The following is a 23,478-nucleotide window of genomic DNA, read 5'->3' on the forward strand; positions in this document are numbered from 1 at the left end:
ATGAGGGTTGGGAAGCCGATAAAAATTAAAAAAATATTCATTTTTGTAAAATGTTTTTTGTTTATTTAAACTTTTAATAATAGTATTTCGATAAAATTTCATTATAATTCATCCTCATCTCCTAAAAATAAATCTTATTCAATTTTTATGGGTTGTACATTTATCAGTGTTTTATTTTTAGTTTCTTCCATTTAATATAGGAAATTAAGCAAATAAAAAATTCTCTTAGGAGACGGTTTTGGAGGTGAGGAGCAAAAAAAAAGTAAAAAAAATAATTTTTTGAGTTCTTGAAACTTTTTTTACATATCATTGATTATTTTTCCATTATGTCTATAAGAATAAATAACCAATACCAGGAAAGTAAAACAACTTTGTTAGCTTTTTAAACTGATTATGTATTTAATTATATTTTATAATATGTTTATATATAGGTACTACTAATGTGTAAAGATCTTTTCATTGTAATTTGATTTTGCTTAAAAAAATTTTGCTTCAGTGAATTTTTTCTTATTCATTTGATGTATTATCAAAAGTATAATAAGCTATGTTACATTATCCCATATCAAAACATTATTGGAAGAATATAATGAATTTAAAATTTTAGGTTTATAAAACTATAATTCATGGGGTATTTGGTGTTGGCTACATGATTCACATTTCTTTTGCCCCATTATAAATAATCATTCTGGTAATTTTTGAGTTTAAAGTATAAGAAGGAAAAAATGTTTTATAAATAAGATGCAAGAGACTTTCTGGATAACAGATAAACACAATAGTATTATCCAAAATTCATGAAAAATGTAACTAAATTTGTTGTTACTGCTAAATTTGTTACTTCTAAATCTATTGCAGTGATGAATGTTATTCATCTTTATTAGTAACATGAAAGAAGAAAAAAATCAGAAGTAAAATGTCTTTATTCAGAAAAATTCAATATTTATGGAAATTTATTTCTGATCAGTTGACTTCAGAATCGATAATCTGTTTTGACGGTTACACTTTGATTTTATTTAAATTTTATAGCGCTTAAAATTTTATTCGGATAGTATTTATAGCGGCATAAATATGTGTATCGTGTTGATGTTTGCACATGGTGATGGATACATCGTGCTCTATTATACTTTGTATTCTTCCTCGTATAAAAAAGGAAACTAAAGTCACCGTGGAAGATTTTCTTTTGATACCTTCTTATGGTTAGAAAAAACCAATTTTAAAGATAAACGCTTTTTGAATAATGCGACCAGGGTGTGAATAATACGTATGACATATATATATATATATATATAAAAGTAACGCTGGGCGTGAATGACATCCTGTTTAGAGTAAGAGGAAAAAATGTTAAGCGGTGATAGTGAGCGAGAGAAAAACACCTCGTCTTTCATACGACATAACAAAAAGAGGGGATAAAAAAGATAAACATTAGAGGTTCTGGAGGGGGTAAACAAGCGGGATAGAATAGGGAAGGTGAAGAGGCGTAAACCAGCGAACGTTCACGCATGCATAAATGTCGCGCGTATTTGCGTTCAGAACATAAAAGTTGGCAAGACAATTTAGTACTGCCTTGGGAAAAAGATAAGGCATGCCCCGAATTTCGTATGAAATCGTTTAAACCAAATTTTACTGTATTATATTGTGTATTTTATACCTATTTGCTTAGTTTAAATTCAAATATTTAAATTTCTCTACAAAGTACGTCGTAACAAATTTACCGTTTATTTTCTCCCGGTTATTTTTAATAAGCTAATGATTACTAGTCTGAATATTAAATTTAATTATTAAAGTGGGGTCCAACGTTTTCCTTTCACGTAGGACAAAAATTAAAATTAAAATTATGAATTTTGTTCAAATTTATTTCGTACTCGAATTTTTATTGTCAGTTATAACAATTTTGAGAACGTCGCGGTGGGTGTGGTTAGAGAGTGTGTGGCGCATTAGAATTAAAAAAAAATGGTTTATTTCGTAGAAAGTAAATGGTTTCTTGGCTTTGGAAATTTTATTAAAGTGATGTGAGTGCCGTTTATTTAACGTTTTCTCTCGGACAAATAACATCAATATAAAATTAATAAGTTCCTTCATTCTTCTGGCTTCTACAATAACCAATAATTAAATAGTTGAAGAAATTAATTGGATTAAGAAGAAGTTAATCAATGAGTTAAAACGGTTTTTTAAGGGTTACGGTGTATTATATTTTGGGCTTTAAATAAACGTCAAGTGTTTTTGTAATTTATATCTCAATTTTAAATGTTATAATTCTTTTTCTAACTTAATTAAAATATGACGATTGAATTACTTCTATAAAAACTCTTTCCCTATTGAACATTTAATATCGTTGATAGTTTAAGTATAGTGCGTCATTACGAAGGAGAAAATCCACACTTCTAACTACTGAGCTGACATTTACCGTCACTGCAGTAAACGAATCTCTTGCGGAAGATCTCACTCTAATTACAGTCCATTAAGTTGCGTACATGTTTTTCCTTCCGACCGTAGAAACAAGTAAGGGAGGTATATCTTTAGGGTCGCTCTCAACGTACATCCTTGCAACCTCAATAAATTTAAGAAATTCAAGAATTTATGTTGTAAATCATTTTCATAATACCTGATCTTTTAAGAGACTGGGAAATAATTCTTAAGTTATACAGAAACAATACAGTTATACAGGGGAAAAAATTAATATTTTTTCATCCGAGTAGTAGTATCCCTGTTTAATTTTTCGTTTTGTTACTGATTAAAAGTGATTTTTTTTTGCGCCGAATGATGTATACTCTTGGAGTATTTTTTAAGTATTTTGAAAAATATTGATTTCTTGTAAAACAGCCTTTTCACGATAAAAATACAAATAATAAGTCATTTTAATTTGGTGAAATAGTGTTAAAAACTTAGGTTTTAGTTCATTTCTAATGAAATAATCTTAGTTTATAAACAATTAACAAATTTCAAATTTTATAATAAATACGAGAATAACGTACTATGCAATTTCAATAACGGTTATATAAATTAGGATTGATATCTAATTATTTTCGAAAAAGCTAGAATCCACCTCAGTGAATTGCGGCGACAACATTTTATCCAGTCCACAGGTTCGTACAATCGGTATTTTATAATAGCAACTATATTAAATTATGCTGAGTATGTATAAGATCCAAATAACTTACAATGAAATTGTAAACCGTATGGTAAGAGTCTCGCACGTATCATTTCTTCCGCATAAAAAACAAAAATTTCTGTTACGTAAACAAAATGATGCTGATATTAAAAAAAGGAAGACAGTACATTTCTATTATCAAAATCTGTTATTAATTTAGAATTTTGTTTAAAAAAAAAAACATGTTAAATATATGTAATAGACAATAGATATACAGTTCTATATAATAAACAATGTTTAAGCGTTCCATATAATAAGAAAAAAAATAGAAAAAATTGTTACATAACTCTTACCGGCCGGATTTCTTATATTAAACAACGAATACATAAGAATCGTATTATTTCTTTAAATATGATATGTATTACATGTAAATGAAATCGGGCCGCTAAGAGTTTTATAGCAAATTTTTCTATTTTTTTCTTGTTATATGGAACGATTAAACATTGTTTATTATCTATTATTGTATATCTATTGTCTATTAGATATATTTAACATGTATTTTTTTAAAACAAAATTCTAAATTAATAACAGATTTTGATAATAGAAATGTAGAGTCTTAACTTTTTTTGATATCAGTATCATTTTGTTAAAAACAGTTTTATTTATATTACAGAAAGTTTTGTTTTTTTGAGCGGAAGAAATGATATCTTTTTTCCTGCTTAGCCTCTGGGATTTACCGTTCAGGTATTAATTCAGAGGATGAATGAGGGTGATATGTGTGAGAGTAAATGAAGTGTAGTCTTGTACAGTCTCCGTTCGACCATTCCTGAGATGTGTGGTTAATTGAAACCCAACCACCAAAGAACACCGCTATCCACGATCTATAATTCAAATCCCTGTAAAAGTAACTGCCTTTACTAGGACTTGAGCGCTGGAACTCTCGACTTCCAAATTAGTTGATTTGGGAAGACGCGTTCACCACTAGACCAACCCGGTGGGTTAAGAGATGATATCTGCGAGACTTACCATACGGTTTATAATTTCATTGTAATTTTTTTTGGATATCACTGCGTTTTCCTAGATTATTCTTTGATTTTTTTTACGAATTACTGATTGTTATCTTATGGATTTATTATTAAAATTTATTGCCTTTCTAGAACAAACAAATATAAATTTATTGGATTTCAAGGCAAATTTTTTTTTTGTTGAAAGTGATGTCATTCACTTCATACAATATTTTTCATTTTTTTTTTTAATAAAACTAGTATAATGACCTTTCGAATTGATGATCCGTGATGTAATATTGCACTTATTACTTTGAAAGTGTAACCCTCGACTTTTATCGTATCCGTGGACATACTTTTTATATTATTATATAAACTTTTTTTTTTTCTCGTATTTATTTCTTTTTTAATAAAAATAGTATAATCTCTTGTAAACTAATACTTTTTTTTCTAAAGAAGTGATGGGAATTAAAAAACTTGTTTCATCTTCAGTACTTTCATTTACATTAGAGCATTTACTATTAAAACTAGCTGTAGTATATTTTCTGTTAAATTTTATTATTTCAAGTTCATTATAAAGTTTTGTACGCTACCTACTACTATCAAGTACTGCTATCTAGCGGCGCAATTCGTAAAGTCACCTATAAAAAAAGAAAAAGTGATATATTTGAGTCCCGCGGATCATCAAATGGAAAAAAACGTTGTCTAATAAAATTTGAGGTATTTTTTGAAAGTATTCTTTATTGCAAATCTAACTGAACTGAAATATAATGTTTTCTACTTATTTAAATTTTTTTCCAGTTTCATTTCACTTTTAGGTTAAGTCATGTTTAAAACTGTAAACGTAGTTCGTTGACTTCGCCGTGCCGTCCAGTTCTGCGGAATCTTACCGGCGAAGTTCTAACGAAATTCGTGATAAGTTAAGTATAAATTGATTAATTAAAATAACTGAAGATCAAATCTGGTTTTTTTCTAGAAAAAACTGATACGTAAAATTATTGGATTGTTTTAATTAAATGTTATAGCCTAAAGTAAACCCTTAAAGTAGAATTTTATAATGTGTGTATAGTATAAAGGCTGTTAAAATTTAATACACCTGTAGGAGTATTATTTATTGATCGTACCCAAGATTTAAGTCAGCGATTTTCCAATGTTTACACCGGTGTGCAGTCTAGTATAATACTGTATTTGTACTTACTCGGTTAGCTCTTTAGATAAGAGCTCAAGCAGAGGCAGAATAAGATCTTCAATTCACTTCAGTTAAGATCAGAACAATATGTAGTTCTATTTCTATCCCTTACTCTCGTTCTCTCTCTCTCTTTCTCCTCCTCTCACCATTTCTATTTCGTCTATCTGTGTGTAAGCTGAAGTATTAAATTTTAACGTCGGTAGAATTGTGAGTGGATATGAAGTGGGTATAACGGAGGTTGAGAATCGAATCCTTGCGTCATGTCATTTTCCGGCTCGGTTTAGATTAAATGCAGTTCTATCGGTAGAGTACTCAAATACTCACCTGGTTTTGTAACGTATCCTTAGTGCATTTGTTTTAGCATTAAATTCTCGTTACAGTTACGTATGTATATTACAGATTTTATCATAATGTACAGTACTTTGTGTAAATAGAAATGCAGCTCCTACTATATATATATATATATATATATATATATATATATATATATATATATATATGCTACCGTTAAAAAGTATAATTTCGCTTTCGTAGAGTTTAATTCCGTAAAATTACAAGATGCTACGTAAATTTTCATAATTGTAAATGAATCCAATAAATAGAATAAAATTATACTTCGAGATAAAACAGCAGTAATATATTATATATTTGCGACAGCAACTTAAGCGATATATTATGATAGAAGTTTTTATTCCGCTTGTATTGCACGTTACCGCATTGAGGGACGGGGCTTTGATCATCCTTGGGCGCCAAACCCTAATTACTAGCATAATAATTCTATAAAATATTAATCTCCATTGTTAAGTCCAACAACAAAAATTTCTTTACTCTGTAAAATTCATCTAATTATCCTTCAGTCATGCGTGTACTACTGGACGGGAATTTTTTTTTGTTAATGTATAATTGATTAATAAATGTTTGTGAACTTTGCTGAAAAGTTTTCTTCCTAATGTATATACAGTCACGGTTGTTAATATTAATTTTATTATTCACGATATGGATTTAAAAACCTTTGAATTGGCTAACTGAAACAGTACATGACACATAATTGTACTTTTCTGTTGATTGTACCAATGGTATAACTAATGGAATAGAATAATTGAACTGTTGCATTGCTATTTCAAGTGTTGGGCAGTTAATGGAAATTTCTATCATTCTAGTAAGTTAAAAAGTAAAAGGTTAATACAATGATAATTTGCCATTTATATTAATTATGAGTTATCTACAAAAATTATTACACTAATTTTTCGAATTGAATGTTGGACGGATTATTTATTATTACTCGTATTATTAAAAATAATGTCTTATAGAAGATATTTTGTATTGATTTTTATTACTCGACTACCCAAAAAGAAGTGTAATATATTAAGGTTATGTTTATGTATGTTTGTTCCACCATAGCAGCTCAACGGGTGGACCGATTTAGATGTATGACCTCGCTTTGGAATCCTTGAATTATCCTTGCCGCCCGAAGAGAATATACAAAACGATTAACTCACGAAACCTTGTTAAACAAGACGTATCTTTTGCCGTTTTACATCAAGTAAAACCCCTGCAAATGCAGGTAACCAATACTGCGGGATCCTGTAGTGAGCTGAAAAAACTTGTTCAGATGTTATCTGATCAGGTTGCTTTATTTACTGCAACTATTTCTGAGTTAACGGAGATAAACAAAAGGTCGGTAGTTGCAGCTAGCGAAACTAACGCTAGTGGGATCCCTCTTAAAGTTCCTGTCCCCAAAGTTTTACCGGTACGGACAGGAGTAAATACATATGACGGTAAAATATTTAATAAACTCCTTGTTAAGGGAAGCTACACAACCTCTCCCTCTGTGATGTCGTTTGCGATTTTGCATTTTTCAAAATCTCCTTCTCCACACCTCGTGTACTGAAGGATATGGTTGAGCCGTCCGACCTCAGAGCATCGGAGTTTAATTAAAATTCGAAAAAGAAAATCCGGATCACCTACAACTAATTTTTTATATATCTGTAATTCTGTATCTATAACTACTTAAACAAAAGTAGCACTGAATAAGCATTATTCAGTGAAACGTTAGAGATCTTCGGTTCCGCATTGAAGATGCGGGATGAGGGACCAATGTTGATGCGCGCCCGTAAACCATTAATAATGTGCATCCAAGAAATGTTTCCTCTACAAGATGCAGTAACACTCGGAGTCTATTTCTGTAAGATATAAAACTAATTCGTAGATAGTAGATAAAGTGGTGTAGTTGCTATTTTCATGCGGAATGATACGCGTCTACTACATTTATATATTTATATTTATTTATATTTTCATGCGTCTACTACAAAGATACAAGACACTATCTATTCTCATTCCTGCTTTTGCTGTAAAAATATCTGTCCCCTTTAAATTGCATATCTGCAATTTGTATGTCTCGCTGAACTCGGAGTTCAGCGGATTTCAGAGTTCAACTCGGAGTTCAGAGTTCCTCACACCAGATTCCATAGCCATCGTTAATAATAGGAGACTTTAATGTCCGCATATTTCACGGGGCTCTTCTTTCTGCTCCACTCGAGGAAATATTATTAATAGAGCGAGACAAACTTAGATCTCTATCTAGTGAATGATGGATGTACATTCATGTCGTTATCGTCTGGTACATGGTCCAAATCTACCTCACCTTATGCTCACCGGTATTACGCCCTCTTCTTAATTGGTCTATTTGTGTACGACTTTCACGGCAGTGACTACAGGCCAATTATTTTTGTTTTTGGTGAACAAAAGGCCACGGAGATGGATTGTTAAAAAGGCAGATTGGAAATGATACCGTAAAGCCTTCCCATTACATTATGACGCTGATGCCGACGCCCTTGATTAAATTACCGTTTTTACGTCCCTGTTACTTGAGAACCCTAATAGATAAATCCCACAAACATCGGGAAAACATAGACGTCCTCCGTTCCTTGGTGGTATGATGATTGCCAAAACGTTATTAGCAAACGATGGCAAGCACTTAGCAAATTTAACCACAAACCTACAAATAAACATCCAAATTTTTTCCGTAAGACTAGAGCGGTATGACGTCGGGTATTCTTAGACGCTAAGACTCCATTTTCATTCAATGAGTTGTCACACGTACTTAAAACCTTACGTGATACCTCCCCTGGACCTGAAAACATTCGTCTCGGTATGCTGTTACACCTTCCTAAATCGGCGCTGCAAACTTATTGTGTATTTATAATGGTTTATTCTCCATACAAGTCTTTCCACCCATTTGGTCAGAAGCCGTTGTCGTACCAGTACTTAAACCTTACAAAGTTATGAAGACCATCCACGTTATATTGCATCTGTGGGGGTTCGTACCCGGCGTTTACTACACCTTAATAATGTTGACACATCTTCTGTTCATATCCTCCGTGGGAGAATCAACTTTATAAATTTTATGTTTGATCTTACGATATACAATAAAGAATCAACACTACCTATTGTCTTTCAGCAAATGTTTCACTATATTCTCTCCAAGACCAACCCAGACGCAGTAATATACACAGATAGATTGAAACAGACTAATAGCGTTGGATGCGCATTTGGTTCATTTAACGTTATTATTGGCGGTTGTTGGGCCTACGTAGTATTACAAGTGTCTTTTCTGCTGAACTATATGCTATCAATACGGCTTTGAATGTCATCGACCCAAAGTACCGTTGTAAATTTTAGCGATATTTTTTTGTCTGTGCTATAAGTTTTAAGTTTTAGTTGTTTTTATGTATTTATTTAAAAAAAAATTTAATATAGCTTTAGTTGTTAATGTTTTAATTTTTTCTCGATTGTGATATTAGTTGTAAACTTTTAGTGATATTAGCTTAAGTTTTTACGGATATTTTAACAATGTTATTAGTTTTAAGTTTTAGTTATTTTTATATTTTAATTTTAATCTAGATTTACTTTTAGTTTTTTAATTTTTTTTCTCTTTTATAATATGTTGGTCCGGATGAAATGCAAATAATGAAATCTTCTACACGTTTTCATAATAAAATTTACGCATTTATTAGTTATTAACAAAGTTATTATACTTCAAACGTAACAAAATGTTTTCTGCAGCCGAAGTTTTCTGTTTTACGTTGGAAATCATGAAAACTACGGGAAATACAGTTGTGGGACCTATTTTATTCGATTTTTCAAATCAAAAAACATAAGAAACCATTGAGTTTATTCCTAATATACCAAAATTTCACCGGAGGCGACTGAAATCCGCGCGAAAGTTATCTCTATCCGTAACTCGATAGAAAGCGTTTTCGGACATATGTTTGTATGAACGCTTTTGCTTATTTTAAGCTTAGAATCATTTACCAGATTTCCCCTTTCCTTTTGGTTTCCCTGCATATATATATATATATATATATATATATATATATATATATATATATATACACACACACACACACACACACACACACAGAGTGATTTAAAATTATAGCTCAATCTTTCGGGAACTATTCTATATCTAAATTTCCTCGGTGAATTGAAGACTTCTTGAAATTCTAGAAAGGTAAATTAAGGGGCGACTTTAGTTGTTTCTTACGGATTTTGACTTGAAAATACTAAAAAAAAAAAATGGTTTCCAGAACTGTTCCTCCATCAGTTTTAAAGATATTTGATCTAAAATACAATAATTAAATGTTTAATTAAGTTGTATTTCTTTTGATTATAAATGTAGAAATTTCAATTTTGAAAAGATTCAGTAAATTGCTTATGAAGAAAATTAGTTATTTGATGCTGTTAAATTTTTTTTCACGATTCAGTTTGCTTTGTTTTTTAATAAAGTTAAATTTGAATATCCTCTATTCAATTTTTTATTAAATAATTTACATGAACCTTTATAGAATTAGATTTCCTACATTTCTAATTGAAAGAAAAAGAAAATATAACTTTACCATTTAACAAATTTCTTACGTTAAGACCCATTTTTAAAAATATTTTCCGGTCAAAAACTGTAAGAAACAACTAAATTTGCCCCTTAGTTTACCTCCCAGAATTTCAGGAAGTCTTCATTTCACCGGGGGAACTGAAATCTTTTACTAGTCGTAACTCGTGAACGAAGCATTTTCGGGCTTATGTTTGTAAGAACCTTTTTTCCTATTTTTAGCTGTAGGATGAGCTCTTGAGAGATTGCCGTTTAGTTTTGAATCACTCTGTACAGTCATTGACACTTCCGGTAACGTAAGAATTACTACGCGAGGTCATACCTCTAAATCATATATCTATAAACCAATTTAGTGGTTAAGCTGCTACGGTGGAACAACCATACATATACATACACCCTAATACATTACACTCATTTTTGGGCAGTCGTGTAATAAATATTTAATAATAAAAAAATATGAAGAAAAAACAAACCATACGTTTAGTGTTATGTTTTACAATGCTTTCAATTAAATAATTTTCTCTTTTATATTATTAAAAAAAATTAACGATTGTTGGCTCAACCAAATGATTTTTAAAAAAATTAATTAATTTTTTGAAATTTAATTACTTTTTTATAATCTTATTGTTACCAGTTAGTGTCTCATCGATTAATATTCATATGTTTATTAATTAATTTAAATTAAGTGTAAATTAACAATTTAGTTTTATTTGAATATACAAGATGATAGTTTTGGAAGTTTCAACTTTGTTTTATTGGAACCAGTAGGTATTCATATCACTTGGTAGTTAAGTGGCAATGCACATAGAATTTAACTCTTAGATTTGCAAAAGCAGGGTGTGATGTTAATAAGAACGAACAAGAAATGGTGGCCGGAAGACCAGAACAAGAGCTAATAACATTAAAATATTACTAGTCCAGCTAACTTTCGATCTGTTCACCTTCACTACGGAAGAAATAAAGAAGTAGCAGTTACATAAACGTTTATGAAAGCGTGAAAACAGAAATTCATCTAGATTAAACCACTGATAAATTTAATTCATTCAATGCCACTAAACAGCTGAACTATTATTTAAATGTAATATCACATATATTACATTTTACATGTAAAATTATGTATTATAATGTAATAATATCTGGAAGATACGATTACGCTCTTTTTACATTTCGCTTAAAGTCCAAACCTATTTTGTCCATTTCGATTGAAAAAATCATCAGTAGATGGTGAATAAAAATTATAAATAGAATTATAGTAATAAATAAGCTAATAAAATGAATGAGAAAAAAAATGTTATTCTAATTAACCAACAGTACTTGCGAAATGCGTTACTTTTTAAATACAAACAACTATTGTTACTAAAAGAAATCGAAATAAAAAATGTAAATTTAGCTTAAAAAACTTTAGCCCATTTAAACGTCTAATTCAGATTACCCGCAACAGCTTAATGCAAAGCTCCTGTATAAGTTGGATAAATAAAACTTATCTCAAAAAAAAAAAAAAATTAAATAAACACAACATTAAATTTAACTAGTAAAAGAGTTATTCTCGTTTATCATCAAAATTTTCTCGTCTATGTCAAAATTTAAAGGAAGGGTAATCGTTAAATGTTATGATTGAATATTTTCACCAATAGATATTTTTTAAATTTAAAAATCAAAAAGGCTGTTAGATATACGTTTTAATTAAAATATTCGAGAGAAAATATTTAAAATATTCCTTTTGAAATTTAAGTGTCCGACTCTGTAATGTGTTTGTACTACACTTTGATCTTAGCCAAGAGGCCGAGAAGCGATGTAATATTTTTTTGTTTCGTGTTGTGTGTTGAATTCACTTCTACCTTCTATGGGGAGGTAGTTTAATTCCTTTGTTAGTTAGGTATTTTCAGTCTTGATTAAGACTCTGTGAGCCGTATGAGATTGTTTTGAGTTCATCAATTAGTAGTACACCGATGGGAATGTCACTCGTGGCATTCGCATCGGTGGCATCCTGACCGAGGCGGACTGGAATATTTCAAAAGCAGAGGTTTCGAAGATGACCTCTGGTAAAGTCCATAAAGGCTCGGAACGGAGGGGGTAGCGCAGGGTGCTTCCCCTAAGGGATCAGGATGAAATGTGTTTATCAATGCGTATTTTCTTGTTTGGTATTTTGTATCTTATTTAAAATTTTAAAGAAACAAGAATTGTTCATTTTTGAAATTTTCTGCGATCGATAGATGGAGTTACTTTTCAAATGGTCATTGTAAAGCGTAAAACGAAAGAAAATTCCTGAATTTGTTGCTACGTATTTCAACTGAGATGTAAATGAAACTCTTACTAAAATGGACAGATTTGGACGATTCCTTTTTATTGGTTAAAGCATGACGAAACGTGATAATATTTTTAAAGTATACAATAAGCAATAAAAGTTAGTAAAGATGAGATTTTAGTGAATTAGGTTTTCCGTAAATGAACGTGGAATACTGAAAAAAGTGATGCGAATTCTTTTCAAATTTTCTGAAGAGACAGATTTTACCGGCTATGCGGTGTTCAGACCGGTTCTTAGTGCTAATTAAACTACTGATTCATAGCGATCACATTTGTTGCATAAAACTGTGACCTTCTGTTAAAAAAGTTTACCCTTTTACAGTCCTCGTAACAAAACAGTGAAACAGATTATATGAAGACTGTACTGTATTTTATGCTTACGTATTAGCGTAATGGTTTTTTTTTATGATCATTAGCATATGCCAAATATAGGTCGGCTGGAATTGCTGAGAGCGCTAATCTAAGTATGCGAATTTGTTACTAAACGTCCGCGTACTCCATTCACCTTCACTGCATTACATATCGTAAAATATACAATAAAAGTTTTAACGCGTTACAATGCATGCAATAGCAAACGTAAGTTGTTACTAGTACGTATGATACAATACAAAACTTTACTATCTGGCCGTTATAATATTCGTTCGAGTCAAGTAGAAATAAGAATAATATACTTTAATGTAGAAATTTTTATTTGGAAATTTATTAAAATTTGGAAATTTTTCCTTGATATATTTATTTTACAAACTTATTTTTACGAATTTTTTTATTTTACGTATTATTTAACAAATTATGTACATTGCAATGCATAAAGTCTAAAATGTATGCGTTGATGATTACAATTTAAAAAAAAACACTATGCAACAAATTAATAAACACAAATAACATGATGAATCATATGTAGTACTCGCACATGTAACTTATACATCTGAAATTTTGTAGCTCCAAAAGTTTAATAAAAAACAATCCATTTTTGTAACCAACAAAATAAAATGTCAACCATCCTGGCAAAGTAGTAGCTTCTCAGATTTTCATCTTGAAGGTCCCAAATTCAAATCTCAATTAACCTGGCATTTTTTTTTCTTATGTTAAAAAATCTTCTTTCTGTATTTTCATAAAGAAGTTTAACGTTTATTTGGTGAATTAATCTACGTGAAAAACTACTTTAATTTCATATATATGAAATTAAGTGTTTTTATATCTTTATATATATATTTCTTGTGTGCGTGTGTATGTCACTGAACTCCTCCTAAACGGCTGGACCGATTTTGATGAAATTTTTTGTGTGTGTTCAAGGGGATTCGAGAATGATTTAGATTCACAATTTAGTCCACTGGAAAATGTTTTTTTAATTAATTTTTTATTTATAAGTAGTTGTTGATTTTGGAATGTTTTACATTGGATCCGGCAGACTGCGCTACCATCGCAGTATAGAATATTCAATAATATTCTATTTTAATTTTAGTTTGTCCCGACAGTTGGTGCTGCGATCAAATTGGGAAAAATATTTCATAATTTTGTGTTATTATTGTATTACAAAAAATCGCGAGAAAACAGTTTTTTAATAAATAAGAGGCTAATAAATCAGATGGAAATCTAAACAAAGGAAAACCAATCAGATCATTGCAAGATGGCCGCTATCAATCACAACGACCAATCACAAAGAGCCTGTATGGCCGTTGCCAATGTAAACAAAATCACAACTGATTAAGTAACAAGTAGGCAGCACTGCGATCGCGTTTAGAATTGTGCGCGTATTGAGAAATATTTTATTATATTGTTATTTATTGAAATAACGTTTTAAAGTGTAATTAAAAAATATACATTGTGCAAATTTGTAAGGTACAGTATTGAAGTGAAAATATTTTTTTAAATTTATTTATGTGTTGTTGATCTTGGGATGGTTAAGGTTCACAATTGGGTCCGGTAGGCAGCGTGTGGGCAGCCTAGCGGTGGGCAGCGTGTGGGCAGCCGGACCCGATAGGCAGAGCTGCGATCGCGTTTTAGAAGTTTTTTTTAAATTTTTGGTTTATCAGTCAAACCCGGTTGTCGGTGCAGCGATCGGATTCTAGGAATTTTTTTTTTATTTTGTTGCTTTTTCGCATATCAGTTACTTGCGTCGTAGCTTAGTGTTGCTCTTACATTAAAATTCATATTTAGAGAATAGTTTGAATTCGATAGGTAGTGGTGCTGTTGTGACAATTGGATATTTATTTACATTCTGAATTTTATAAAGTTAAAGGTGAAATTTTATAAATTTTATTCCGTAATGTTTTGTAAGTTTCTTAATGTTCAGTATTAATTGTAATGCTTTTGCAGCCACAACACTTTTCGTTAAAAAATTATTTTCCACCGAATACTGTGATTAGAGAGTGGTGTGAATTAAATCCGATAGGTAGTGCTGTTGTTTTGCCATTTGGATTTATTTATATTCTGACTTTTATAAAGTGAAAGGTTAAATTTAGTTAAATTGCTAATGTTCAGTTTTTTAAGGTTTTATGAAACTTTCAATTGTAGTCATTTAATCTGTATGTATACTCAGATCTAGCAATAGCGAAGCATTGCCGAGTCTGCTAGAATTGCGCGCTTATTGAGAATATTATATTATATTATTATTTTTTGAAATAACGTTTAAAGTTTAATTAAAAAAGGTACATTGTGCAAATTTGTAAGGTGCAGTATTGAATTGAGGATTTTACATGATTTCTCATTAATTTTAATGATGTATACATGTGCATTCAATAACAATCAACTTAACCTACAAATTTAAATTGTCAGTTCTCATTTGATTCTATGCAACTTATGAAGTATTGAACGGCTCTTTGAAAATAATAATTTAAGTTTGTAAAATAAATTATAACATTTATAAAATTAAAAAGTTACTAAAAATATAGTTTAAAGTATATTTATAAAATTGAATTTATAATTGAATTTTTAACTGATTAATTTTATAAAAAGTTTTCTAAAATTATTTTTAATTTACAATTATCTAAAATTTGGTAAAATAGATGTTAAAATAAAGAATAAGAAAAATTATAAAAATTTCTACAAAAATTTTAAGTACGTTGCTTTTTTACAGTGCTTTAATTATTTTATTAATTGAATAATTAAGCTGTTACATGGTTATGAAACATCAAAATTATTAAATAAAAAAAAAAAAAAAAATATGTACTTTTTTAGAATGATGTTTAGTGAAAATTAGTAGTAATGTGGATGAAAATTTATTAATTACACTAATTATTAATTTTACGACGTTTCGATTTTTTAATTCAATTTTCATCGGACATCTCAATATTTAGTGAAAATAAATATTAACCATACTACATATAATTAATCAATAAACCCATTACAATAATACAACAATCACAAACTGATAATAACATACTAATAGTCATTTTAATGAAATTTAGAACACATTCCTGCTAATTTTAACTTAATTAAGTTACTTATATTTATGTGTGTGCATTTATTACAGAATAATGCCGTGTCAGGACAACGTCTGTCGGCTCCGCTAGTATATATATATATATATACATTATAATTTACCTTTTTACTCAATATATCGAAATTATATATTCGTATTTTACGCAGTAATACTAGGAGTGACTTCTAAATTGTTAGAATACACCTCAAAAGAAACAGAAGTAGAACATGAAAAAAGGACTAGAATAAATTGTCGAGAAATATTCTTTTTATGTTTATAACTTATTTGGCTATATTATGGTTTAATCTATCTACGTAAACTCTAAAATATTGCATATTGTAAAAGTAACTTCGTTAGTCGTTCTGTACAGGTTGAGATATGCCAAGAAAAGTTACGTTCTAATTAAAAGAGGTACTTCAGTTGAACCTTTTGAGAGTATTTTTGTTCGGCGTAGATAAACGTTCCCAGTCAGTAATCGAGTTGTATCTAACTCTGTTCGTAGACAACTTTTTTATAATAACGCTAAAGTTTGTTAATCAATAAAATCAAAATAAAACAAAATGAGCTGCACGCACGCACGCGCAGACACACACACACACACACACACACACACACACACACACACACACACACACACACACACACACATACATAAATATATATATATATATATATATATATATATTTATCTTTAGTATGATATTTAAAGAAAACTGGCAAAATAGTTCGGAGGTATATCGATTATTAGAATTTAATGGGCTACATGTACACCCATGCATAAAGATCACATAGGACTATTCAAGGACTACTCATAAAGCAGATCATCAACAATGTAAAAGCTCTGAAAATATTTTCTGAATGTAAATTTACAGGATTCGTCTACAAATAACGCTTTAAAATTAGATTTTCTTGGATAAATTATTTTAGAATTATTAATGATAATAGCTGCATAAATTCAGAAAATTTCAACATAAAATTTGTTAAAAGAATTAGCAGATCGGCTAGAGTTTTCTAAATTTTAAGCGAACATCTTTGTATATAGACTTGCATACGTTATAAACTTGCATACGGGTTATTCATGTATGTTACGGATTTAATTGTATGTTCATGTACGGATTTAATTGTACGTTAACATTATTTAAAAAAAATTTTATTATTAAGATTACGTACAATTTTATTCCATAGATTTATTTTTGTTAAATGTTCGATCTTCAAACAGTGATCTTTTTATTGTATCCAGCTTCGTGTTTTCACGCATTTACGTAAATTATTCATTCGTAAAACCATTAATAAATTGTGTATATGTAAATATATAACTCTACATAACATATGTATGAGTATAGTAAATAGATAAAAAAAATTAAGATTCCAACAAATACTATTTTCAAATTTATGCAGATTTAATTGATGAAAGTTTGTTTCTTTATAAATGCGAATGCGCGTGAACAGAATGAAATATGATCCAGACACCACGAATGATCCTAATTCTCACAAATTCGAAAATGAAAATCATTACCAATGATGATAATTCACATTCATCCGAGCGTATCACAGATTACACTTAACTTTCACCGCACCCTCCCAGAAACACTTCCAAATACTCCATTCTGATATTTTCAGTAATGTTACATTACTTCTATTCCAACTAATCAGAATATCGCATTTTCGTATCCAATCGCAAGTATTAAAACTATTAACCGATAGAAAAACATCATATTTTTACCAGTCGCAGCACAAAAAGGAAGTAACCAGTACGAAAGCAATAAATTTCAATCGGTCATAACTCTTCATTTTTTAACTGTTTAAAGCTATTCGGTTGGAAAGGAAATGGTCGATTTGGATGCACTAAATTTTAATCAAACAGTATATAACTCCTTTGATTAAACTGAACACTGTTAATACAATATTTCAACCGATCACAGATCCTTCTATCTTATTTGTTTTAAGGACTTAGGTTTAAACTACTCTGAGAACTGCAAGTTTTGACCAGCCACAATACGGAATTTTCTTGATTGTTACAAAATTAAACGTTTCCGATAAATAAATAAAAAATATAGCAGTCTTATAAAATATTCACCAATTAAAGTCCCATTATACCTTTAGTATGAGTATAATTAAATACTTGAAAGAACGCGAAAATATGGATTTATTACATTTTGTTAGTTGCAAGCAAGAATATACTTTATTATTGGTTCATTTTTTAAATTACAGATTAAAAAGTTACGAATTTTATAAATGTTTTTAAAACAATTATTGTAGGATATTTCCTTTTGCTTTATTCATTTACGGCTAAAGAAAAGCTCAGAAAAAAGCCAATGACATTAGTGTGCTTTAACACGGATTCAATCACTTTGTTCCGATGAAATTTAAGTCATCATTAAAATTACAATTATTTTCACAATTTAAACCTATATACAACTAGGGACTTATTGTGCATCATAGTACGTCTACCATTTTTGTTTTAGAATTGAGAAACAAGGATCGCTAAAGTTTTATAATAAAACATTTAAATTTTAATGGTTACTGGTTATCACAATAGCTTACAAAGATTTACGACTAGCTCACTTATTCGCTATCTAATCGCCCTAGTATTTAATCACTAATAATATTGTAGGAAAGCAGTTACACCATTTCGAAATGATTAGAAGGCAGTATTACTGGAGAATTAGGCAACTATGTAAACTATCATAAGAGTTATTTCTGATACCACTAAGCATATTCACAACAATAACTACGAAATGTATGTATCAGCATATATGAATTAGAATAAGCGTAATTTGTTTCCACATAAAAGAAATTATAAGTATAATATCCATTTGTTAGTATTATAAAATATTGATTTAATTTTTTTATATTACTGTAGGGTAGTTTTTTACGTAGCCACTGAAATAACTCTCAGAGTAAAAGGAATAACCCTTGATGAAATTCAAGTTTCCTTTGAACTGACTTACAAGGGTACTCAGAACCCTAAAAGTTGTAAGAACTTCCTGACTGTATTAAATGTTATACATACGAGTAGAATGCATTTAAAAATCTTTTGTTCACTTTCTATCGTTATGTTTCATGTAATCCTAACTTAAAAAAAAATTTAACTTTTTATGCATACATTGGAATTAGTATATGTAAAATTTCGGTTATTTATTTTACAACAAAGTTGTCAAATTCCTTTTTTTTTTCTTATAATATTTCGTTATTCAATTAATTTTATAGAATTATTTAGTAGTTATTAAAAAGCTTATGTTTATCATTTAATTTATAAAAAAAAAACACTCTATAAATAATAGCTGGCTGAAAGTGAAGTTTAAAATAGTGTTGTATTCCAGTTTTGTAATTGTCCAAGGTAGCCAGATATTGCCAAAAATCTTTACTCATTTAATGCTACAACTTTTATGCAAGTATATCAGAAATTTGAAAACGAAAACACCGTAGTGAAAAGTCCCAGAATTTATCCGAAAATTTCCTGAAGTATTCCTACATCACCAGTTTCACAAAATTTAAGAATTTATAAAACGATCGAACCTTAATTTTCTTTTAACCTATATATCATATTTTAATAATTTTTTTCTTAAAACCTATTAAAATACATATTAAATTCTTATTTTTTTATGGAAATCGACATCCATTAGTGTAATTTACAATTTTGGTTATTTAATCACTTGTATCCATTGAAGTTTATGACCTCATTAGACATTATAACTGGCAAATCTATATGGTAAGTCAATAAATTTGATTGGTTTTCATGATTATTTTTATGAAAAAAATTATTTCATTCAATAAAAATAAAAATAAAAACAATATTTGTTATTAATGATTTCTTTTTTACAGAATTAATAATATTTTTTTGAATATTTATAAATTAAGTACATTTAGAGTTAGGTAAATAAATTCTTAGTCGGTTTCATAATTTAACCCAAAGACAAAAGTATGTCGGTGATTTGGATTATCAAATCCAATCAAAACTATACTTATATGAATTTGTATCTGGTTCATGTACAATCAAAAATTTGTATGTTATAATAAAAAACGATTCTCCAGTAGAAGTTAAGACCTACCCAACATCAAGTACAGAATTCTAAATGGAACAATATTCGGCATTATTATTATGTGAAATTATATAAAACTAATGAATATCTCAGACAAAAATTATTACTTTGATAGACGAAAATTGGATCATTTGGTAATGTTTTTACTTCCTTGTACGAAGTAAAGGAAGTATTGTGATCGCGAAAAATTTCGGTTTTCAGATTCCAAAGGATATATCCATTTTGATCATCCCTGAATCCATTTTGACTAGTTTCGGCGTGACGTCTGTACGTATATACTTATGTATCTCGCATAACTCAAAAACGATTAGCTGTAGAATGTTGAAATTTTGGATTTAGGACTTTCTAGTTTTGCATCTTCCCTTTTGATTGCAATCGACTGGACCAAAAAGTCAAAAAAAGCCAGAAATCCCAAAAAATAGGATTTTGAACTTTTTCTTAACTACAGTAATAAGTTCTCATTGAGTGCTTTTCAACGATATAACGTAAGTGGTACTTATTTTCATTGGTTACAGGCTATAAAATTTTAATTAATGAAATATTTAAATCTTACGAAAGCATATCGGTTCGAATCCGACTTCATCTCTTTTTTTTAACTTTTTTTTAAATTTAAATATATTGATTTATTAATAATTATTAACCTTTGATTACAAAAAAAACAAAAACAAAAAAAAGTACAATAAGTAATAATTTAATAACAAAAAAATTATGAAAAAATATCAAAAGCTATTAATGAAAAAAAATGATGTCTTTCATTTTAAGAAAATGTGTATATGTAATTTATGTATTTAATGCCGGCCTCCATGGCGCGAGTGGCAGCGTCTCGGCCTTTCATCCGAAGGTCTCGGGTTCGAATCCCGGTCAGGCATGACATTTTCAGTTATTCATCTCATCCTCTGAAGCAATACAGTGGACCCGGAGGTTAAAAAAATAGGTCGTGCAAGGAAGTATGTGGTGTCCACATCAGATTTTTTTGTTAATTGATCGAGTCGTTTTTGACCGATCACGATCAGCTGATCTCGTTGGGGCCTCTCTGAAGTCTGAATATGTTTAGAGTAGTTACTGTGGGAGTTTGATGCGCTCCAGTAAAAAACAAGAATGCTAATCGAAAAATTGTTTTGTGCATAAGATTACTTTCTTATTTAGGATTCTTAAATATAATTCATGTATCAAAAATCATTCTTAGTTATTTAATAAAATCGGTTTGAAGATACGGAAGGTGTCGAAAAACCCTAAGAGACTGAAGCATCTAAAAAGTATTACTTTATGCTATGCTAAGCTAAGAGTTTTTTAATGAATTACTAATTTTCAATTTTATCTTTACGTTTGAATAATTTGAATTTCATACATAATCGGATTGGATGAGTTCTCCCACTAAGATCGCTACACCACCTTTTTTAACATCAAGAAGATTGAGTCTCCATATTTGAAATGTACTTAAGGAAAAAATTCTTTTTACTCAATTAATTTAGATTGCTCGGCATCCGGTGCATTTTAAATGGAGCTGGAGCGACTTGAAGTTAAAGAAAGGAGAAATATTGGTCCAAGCGAATGTACACGAACTTTCATGCAATCTGAAGTTATTAGAGGTGCCAAAATATGTGTCAGCTCGGTGTAGATGCCATATGTAGAATTATTTGAATCTAAACTGACAAAAACAAAAGAAAACACTACACTCATTTAAATCAAGATAATTTTACATTTATGAAATGATAGTTAGGTTTCAATAATTAACCAATGTTTTAATTTTTTTGCTTTAGATAGCATAATCTTTTATTATATTTAGCAGAACATTCTAGAAAAAAACGTATGAAGAATATTAAACTGAATTTTGTTACATGGAGGTAATTAATTTATGATCAGTTAAGCTTATATTAGTTAGGATTAGAACCTACCCCGTCTTAATAGGCTAGAAAAATATATTTCATAATTTTTCTAATTTTACTTAGGAATTTCTGTTTTTCATTAATGGAAAAAGATGTTTTTAGGAAACGAAATTAAAATGTTAACATATTCCGTATATACTAAACAAAAAATAACATTATCTTACTTAATGAAATATCTCATTATAAGTTTCTGAGTTTGTGCGAAGGAGAGGTTGAAATGTGTCGTTTGTTTTTGTGTTATAAGAGGGGTTACGGGTCTCAGCTTTACCGTATTTTTCATTCATAATGTTTACTGTTGGCCACGAATAGGAAACATAATTTGATCGGTCTGCAGGGAACCCTTTCCACGTAGAATGGTGAAAAGTGGGTAAGTCCTACCGTTCTCAGCTCAGAGCTGTTAAGGTTCAGATCCGCAACTACGAAACCATAACTGGAAAAGAAGTGATCAAGGATAATACCAGGAAAATACCTGGATGAGCTGAAAGGAAGATCTATCCTCAGAGACAAAATAACCCTACCGAGAAAAAGGTCAAAGTCATTCCAAGAAATGAACACCACCTTATTCACAATCCTTCAGGATGGAGATATTTTTACTTAGCTGGAATAATATTACTGGTCAACAATTTTGCATTGACCAGTAGTATGCGATTAATGTGGTGTAACAAATATTATTTTTCCTGCAGTAATAAAAAAAGCAACCCGAGAACACATACAGGGTTCGTAAAGGAGCAATCTTGTCCGTTTCCGAAATAATATGTCATGTGGAAATTCCCAAATAAACTTTATAAAGTGATAACATATGGAAAAATATACTGGCCTGTTTTTTAATAACATAAATTTTTGGATACTGCATTTTTTGCAGTGCATTATTTTGAAATAATACGGATATTACGTAGTTACAGTTCTTGAAGTTTTCTTTCTGTTGGTCAATAACAAAAAAGTCATTAAAGGAAAATATCTCCAGGAAAATAAGTTTTACTAAGTATACTTTATATTTTATAAGTATAACTTTTGTGTGTGTGTGTGTGTGTGTGTGTGTTTTATCGTTATACTTATTAAGCAACTGGTTCATTCCGTTATTAATCCGCATAGCGTCTATATTAACATTTATTCACTCAAGATGGATTTACCCTAGAGTATTGCTGCTCTTATGAGAACTTTTTTCAAAATTCTGATCATATAATATAATTTTTTTTATATTACTTTTTTGACGGAGTTGTATTTTTGTATTCCTCTTCCCTGATTGCTCTATTTCATAATTCGGTACAACCTTCCATCTGTTTATTTGACCACCATTTAAAGTTTAAAATACATAAGGGAATTAAAATATTCATTTAGTTAAGAAAAATAAATAATATATATATATTTTAAAATTATATTTTTATTTTAATAAAATATGCTGTTATGAATCAATAAACCATTTGTCAATGAGTATGTAAATTAATCTCTCTATATAGAAACGTATATTTTTTTCATAAGTTATTTTATATTTCAAAATATAGTGGATTTTTTAAATAATGTTTTTAAAAATCTCTTTTTTTACTTTTTGCTATATTTTTATATGTAAAAATTAGAAAAACTCCCAGTAGAATTTAATTAAACTTTTATTGTGATCTGCTTTTCCATTTAAAAATGTTTAACCTTCTTAATTACATTAT

General features: G+C 29.5%; 1 long non-coding RNA gene across 1 annotated transcript in view; it reads left to right on the top strand.

Moving 5' to 3' along the window:
* Positions 1-23,478, top strand: part of LOC142321665 (uncharacterized) — a 53,003-nt gene that overhangs the window by 18,133 nt on the left and 11,392 nt on the right. The window lies entirely within an intron of this gene.

The sequence above is a fragment of the Lycorma delicatula genome, chromosome 3 (assembly GCF_047948215.1).
Source record: "Lycorma delicatula isolate Av1 chromosome 3, ASM4794821v1, whole genome shotgun sequence".
NCBI lineage: Eukaryota > Metazoa > Arthropoda > Insecta > Hemiptera > Fulgoridae > Lycorma > Lycorma delicatula.